This window comes from Mytilus californianus, unplaced genomic scaffold, assembly GCF_021869535.1.
Source record: "Mytilus californianus isolate M0D057914Y unplaced genomic scaffold, xbMytCali1.0.p SCAF_2, whole genome shotgun sequence".
Lineage (NCBI taxonomy): Eukaryota > Metazoa > Mollusca > Bivalvia > Mytilida > Mytilidae > Mytilus > Mytilus californianus.
Window position 1 is genome coordinate 106,984,945 of NW_026262668.1, and position 6,036 is coordinate 106,990,980.

Genomic DNA, 6,036 nt, shown 5'->3' on the forward strand with positions numbered 1-6,036 from the left:
TCTGAAATGAAAGAGGAAGTCAATCTGAGGATTGTATATGAATTGTTATTCTTCTTCTTCTTCCAAGTAAGGAACCGAATTCATTTTGAATGTGTATGGTCCCGCGAAAACTTAGCGCAGTGCCGGGCAAGGCAACAAGTCTTCTCAAGGTTATTTACATTTAAAACGTTCGCCAATTTACAATTAAAATTATGTACACGCTATGCTGTTTACTTCCTTCCAGATCCTGCTTTCAGAGCAGCTCTGAATCCCTCTATCGAGTCAGTCGATGTTGTTTTAGCTGGAAGTTGATTCCAATCCCTGATGGTCTTTGGGAAGAATGACTGTCCATAGGTGTCGGTTTTTGTTCTCTCTTGGTAGAAGCGGCCTATACCTCTGGTCCGGCTGTCGTTGGGTATTAGATATTGTTGTCTATCTATATCGATTAGCCCGTGCTGGATTTTAAATAGCATACATAGTCTGTTGGTTTTCCTACGTTCTTCCAGGCTTTCCCACTGTAATTGTTTAACCATGTGTGTTACACAGCCAGGTGTTCGGTCTGAGTAGTTATTATGAACAAATCTTGCTGCTCTTTTTTGAACTTGTTCTAATGATTTGATCTTTTTTTGGCTCGATGGATCCCAAACTGTGCAGGCATATTCCACTGAAGGTCTTACCATGGCTGTATATGCTGCTGCTTTTACTGGTTTTGTGCAGTCTTTCAGATTTCTTCGGATAAATCCCAATGTTTTATTTCCTTTGCCTACAATATTATCAATGTGTCTATCCCAGGATAGGTTGTTGCTGATAGTTACGCCTAAGTATTTGCTTGCATCAACATTGTCTAGTGTGTGTCCGTGGAGTTTATATGATGTATCTCTCACTTCTTTGTTCTTCTGCGTTATTCTGATAACTATGCATTTTTTGGCGTTAAAACTCATTTGCCATTTATTCTCCCATTCTTCCAATGATGTTAAGTCTTTTTGCAAAAGGTCGCTGTCTGTCTGGTTGTTTATTGTTCTAAAAAGTAGGCTATCGTCTGCAAAAAGTTTTGTTTCAGATGACGTTGATGTTTCTGGCATGTCATTTATGTAGGTTAGAAACAATAGAGGTCCAAGAACTGTGCCTTGGGGGACGCCTGATAGTACCGGGACTTGAGAGGAGACAGCTCCTTCTAATATTACGCTTTGCATTCTGTTTTGAAGGAATGATTGAATCCATTTTGTAGCTTTAGGGTTTACTCCATAAAATTCTAGTTTGTGTAAAAGGCGGTGGTGCGGTACTTTGTCGAATGCCTTTGCAAAGTTTTTTAGTTATTTAGTTAAAAAGTATACGTGCCGCGCAGCTTGAATTGCCAGATCAATGATATTTTGTATAATGTTGCATTACTATCAGTATGACTCAGTTTGTTGACCATAATGGCATTTCTAACTCCCTGCCCACCAGATCATGGTCCACGGCGACTTAGAATTAATAAGCAATGTTGCTGTCTATCAGATTGTCTTTTCCTGAATTTTATGTGGACAGGCGAGACATATCTCTGTGTCAACAGTTTATTAATATTTCAATTTGTAAAAGATAACAAAAGTAGCATTTTTCACCAAACTTAAACATATTCTGTCGTTAATTTTTATTTCAATTCATGAAACTGTGATTCTTCCCTATATATTCAATATAAACTATATCTTCAGAGAAAATCAGAAAAAAAATCTGTCATCAATTTCTTATATCCCCGAACTACCTTAAAAACCAGATGTCTTCAAGGAATGCCAACATTCAGAATACAATAGGTGTTTTGATAGTAATTAATTACTTGATAACAGGTCAATTTCATAATTTTACAGTTAGAACTTAATAATTTGTATACCTATTTAAATGTGCAATAAAATTACAATATGTTCTACACATGGAAAATAATATTTCATGCTTTAAAAGATGAATAAGTACAAAATATACATCTATGTTTTTTTCACATTTTTTATCAAAACATTATTCAAATCATCCAGTATGTTTATTTTAACTTACTTTTTACATTTTATCTAAAAATTATGTCCTTTTACCATTCAAACTAACTCTTCAGTTTGCATTCTTGTTATTTTTTTTATTCAGTTGGCAGAAATAAACGTCCATTGGCAGAAATGTCCTAGGCAAAAAAGTCCTGACTGAAACGTCCGTCCACCGAATTTAGAACCCTTAAAAGGGTCTTATGTCCTATGGTAGTTTTAAAAATCCACATTGCGACCTGAGGGGGGTACCCTCCTGGAGTCCCATCCATATTTTGCTTTTTTAATGCCTGAACTTGTCTCGATTCCGCAAACATGCCTTCATCATAATATGCAGTCCCTTCTTAGTTTTATTGAATAGTTCATCTTCCGGAATAGGGTCGCTATTCTACCCATTCAGTATCTGGATTAGACTACTTTTATTTTATCTGATTCAAGACTTTTACAAAATCATTAGCATACACATGCAAAATATTAAACGAAGGCACACCACAACTCATATATTATATTCCTATATGCGTTAGGTTTTTTTTTAAACTTTCCTTGGCTTTTAAGGGTATCTTTTTTTCAACTCGGGCACATTATGGGTACGTTGCATAGGAATATATGAGCGGTGGTGTGCCTTCAACAGGGGCAGATCCAGGAGGGGGCTTAAGGGGAGTACACCCACTCTTTAGTTGAAAAAAAACATGAAAAATACGTCATATTTTAGTTAAAATTGTGCAAAAATACACATTTTTCCGCCTTGTACATTTTTGAGACAAAACATCATATTTTCCCTAAAATCGAGCACAAAACAGTAAAAAAATTCAAATATTTTTTCATTTCGCTATGCTCGGGTACACAATTTAGGATTTACGCCCCCACTGTGAGGCAATACCTCTTTCTGTTAACCTGTTTTGGGCATATTTTGGCTGTTGTTAATGGTTCTTTTGCATCTAATTTTTACTGTTAACTGTTTTTTTCTAAGTGAATTTAGATGTTAACCTTTAAGTTTGTTGTTAACCTGTTAACGGTCCCCTATTCTCCCTTTTGTCTTCCCTCTTTAATAGTTTGCATGTGTATACCAATGATTTTGTTAACTTGAAGTCTCGAATCAGACAGTTGAAGTAGATTTGATTTTGAAAGAAATTCTAAGTTGTATGAAAGCAAAATTATTTAAGGAATGCAAATTCGGTATATCATGGCTTTCATAAGACTGTGCCTATTCCATACCTGTCTTAGGTCTATCGGCTTTGTAGCCAGAATTTACGGAAACATTCGTCGTCGTGTCTCTGGCAAGTCTTGACATGGATGCCACTACCAGTGATGATTCAAGCTGCTCAACAGATTCATCATCTAATTCTCCTCTCCCATTTTCCAGTTTAGTTGATTCATCTCTAATCAGGATTTCAACTTGGAAATTATTTGATAAAGCTAACCCGTCAATCCTTAGCAAAATCTGATTGAGTACATTCTTTCTTTCGGCCATATTTTTTTATTCTTTATTTTTAACAGGGAGGAGTTATTTAAAAGGAAAAAAAAACAAGTCAAAACTCTTTAGTGATGAAGATTTTAATTTGTAACTCTGAAAGTTGATTTTTTAATATTAAAAAATGGTTTTTTAATTTTAGAAAATGATTTCTTAATATTAAAAAACGAATTTCTAATATTAAAAATTCATTTATTAATATTAGAAAATGAATTTCGAATATAAGAAAATACTTTCGAATTTCTAATATTAGAAAATTAATTTCTAATATTAAAAAATAAATTTCTAATATTAAAAAATTAATTTCTAATATTAAAAAATGAATTTCTAATATTGATAAATGATTTTTTAATATTAGCAATCGCTTTTTTAATATTAAAAAATGATTTTAAACTGAGTTTTACTGTGCGTATTGCTGTGTGTTTGTTTAATCTACATTGGCTAGAGGTATAGGAGGAGGGTTGAGATCTCACAAAACATGTTTAACCCCGCCGCATAAATGCGCCTGTACCAAGTCAGGAGCCTCTGGCCTTTGTTATTCTTATATGTTTTTTTAATTTTAGTTCATTTATATGTTTTGGAGTTTAGTATGACGTCCATTTTCACTTAACTAGTACACATTTTTTTAGGGGCCAGCTGAAGCACGCCTCCGGCTGTTTTTTGCTCTTTGGTCGGGTTGTTGTCTCTTTGACACATTCCCCATTTTCATTCTCAATTTTAATCTTAGAATTGCCGATGAGGTTGAATAGTACTTTTTATTTTAAAAGCATATACGAGATACAAACACATAATCGCAGAAACATTAATTTGCTTATAAATTTGAAACGTTTAAATAAAGAATATGAAGGTCTTTCAATTTGATGTCTAAAAGACATTATTATAGCGTCCCGAGCCAACAACGTTCAAAAAGTACGAAAATCGTTCAGTGGACAGACTTGCAGGACATTGGATTTGTTAAAAAACGATAAAACAAACTATCATAAAGTACATAATTGTTTTAAAGCGCGTTCAAATACAGTTACAAAAAAAGCACTATGTTATATACTTGAAATTTAATATTTCAATCTGATCACAGGCACGTGTCTCTGAAAAAAACCCAACCCCTATATACTTTAAAGTTATATTAAAGTAAAGGTAATTTTTTTCAGAGACAAGTGCCTGTGTCATTGATGTCGAAACTGGCACTGTTACGCGGAAAAAAACCCGCCGAAATTCGACATTGGACATTCTTGCAAGACATTAACTTACTACCGTTACGTTTTTATTTGTGAAGTGAGTGTGGTAAACAAAAAACGGTTTTGAAATGATCTATCTTTGTACTTTATTAATTATTGTTTTCAAAACGAAATAACAGATTACCATATGTTAAAAAAAAACACCCATAAATTTTGACAAATTAACGCTTTCTGAAATCTGACCATGGTGAAAACTATTCTTTTTTGCCAAAAATCAGCTCGGCTTTGTGTATGCGGATCAGTTCAACTGCTCATACGAAGCATGATTTATTGTCGACTGCTTGGGCTTCATCAAGTTAGATCTCAAATAGTAAACAACGTTACACCTGTACTGTATGTCTCTTTGTCTGATCTAGTTCACTTAAAAAATACAAAATATTCTTTTAGGTAGGTACACCATCTTGGATATTCCGCAGGTCAGGATTACACGGTTTTTCAAAAAATATTTACTTTTGTAGCGCCTACTATATGAGTCAGCCTCCTAGACTAATTCAAGACTGAAAGTATTTTTTTCTCAACTCAAGTGCACTTATCAAGTCCTTGAATCATGTGCCCCGTACGCCCGTTTCAGTGTCGCTGTTCAGCATGCAAGTGAGTTTTTCCATGACTTCCATGTTTGCAATCCTGCTTGCTTAACTCTATTATTCTTCTTTATATGCTTCATATGCCTTTTAATAGTGCTCATATACCAGTATGTTTTTCTAGTTTCATTTCAATTATTTTTCTTGCCATATGATACCTCAGCTGTCGCTTATTCAGTTAGCTGTTCCTTATGAGAATACAAATATACTACATGCTATATTTTCTCCCTTAGGACTAAAAAAAAAATCCCATAGGAGAAAAAAATATTTCCTACAGGACATTTTTTAATCCTATAGGATATGTTTTCCAACAAATGATAATCCCGGAGGATAAAGTTAAAATATGGGTGGCCAATGATACAGCACTGCTTTAACAGTCTGGATGCCACAAGTATGTAGTGATCTGTTATATTAATTTGTATGTATCTTATGTGCATGCTTTGTTTTTATTATTTTTTGTATACATGTACGTTTTTATAATCAATCAAAAGCTCATCAGAGATTGCGTTCATACCGAATTTAAATAAAGCTTTCCATGTCTATGTCTATGTAAAGTATCTTGTATCTTGTATGAGGTTGCTTATAGGAAGTAAATTATTTGTATGTTTGTAGTTTGAGTAATATCTGTAGGCATATTTTTCTTTCATCATCACATCTTAATGTTGACAATTTGTAAAGATTAAGATTTATTTAAACCCCAAGGTACGAATACAAAATCACCTCCGTCACCGATTTGATTCAGAAAGTACGTGTACCAACCTCGATTT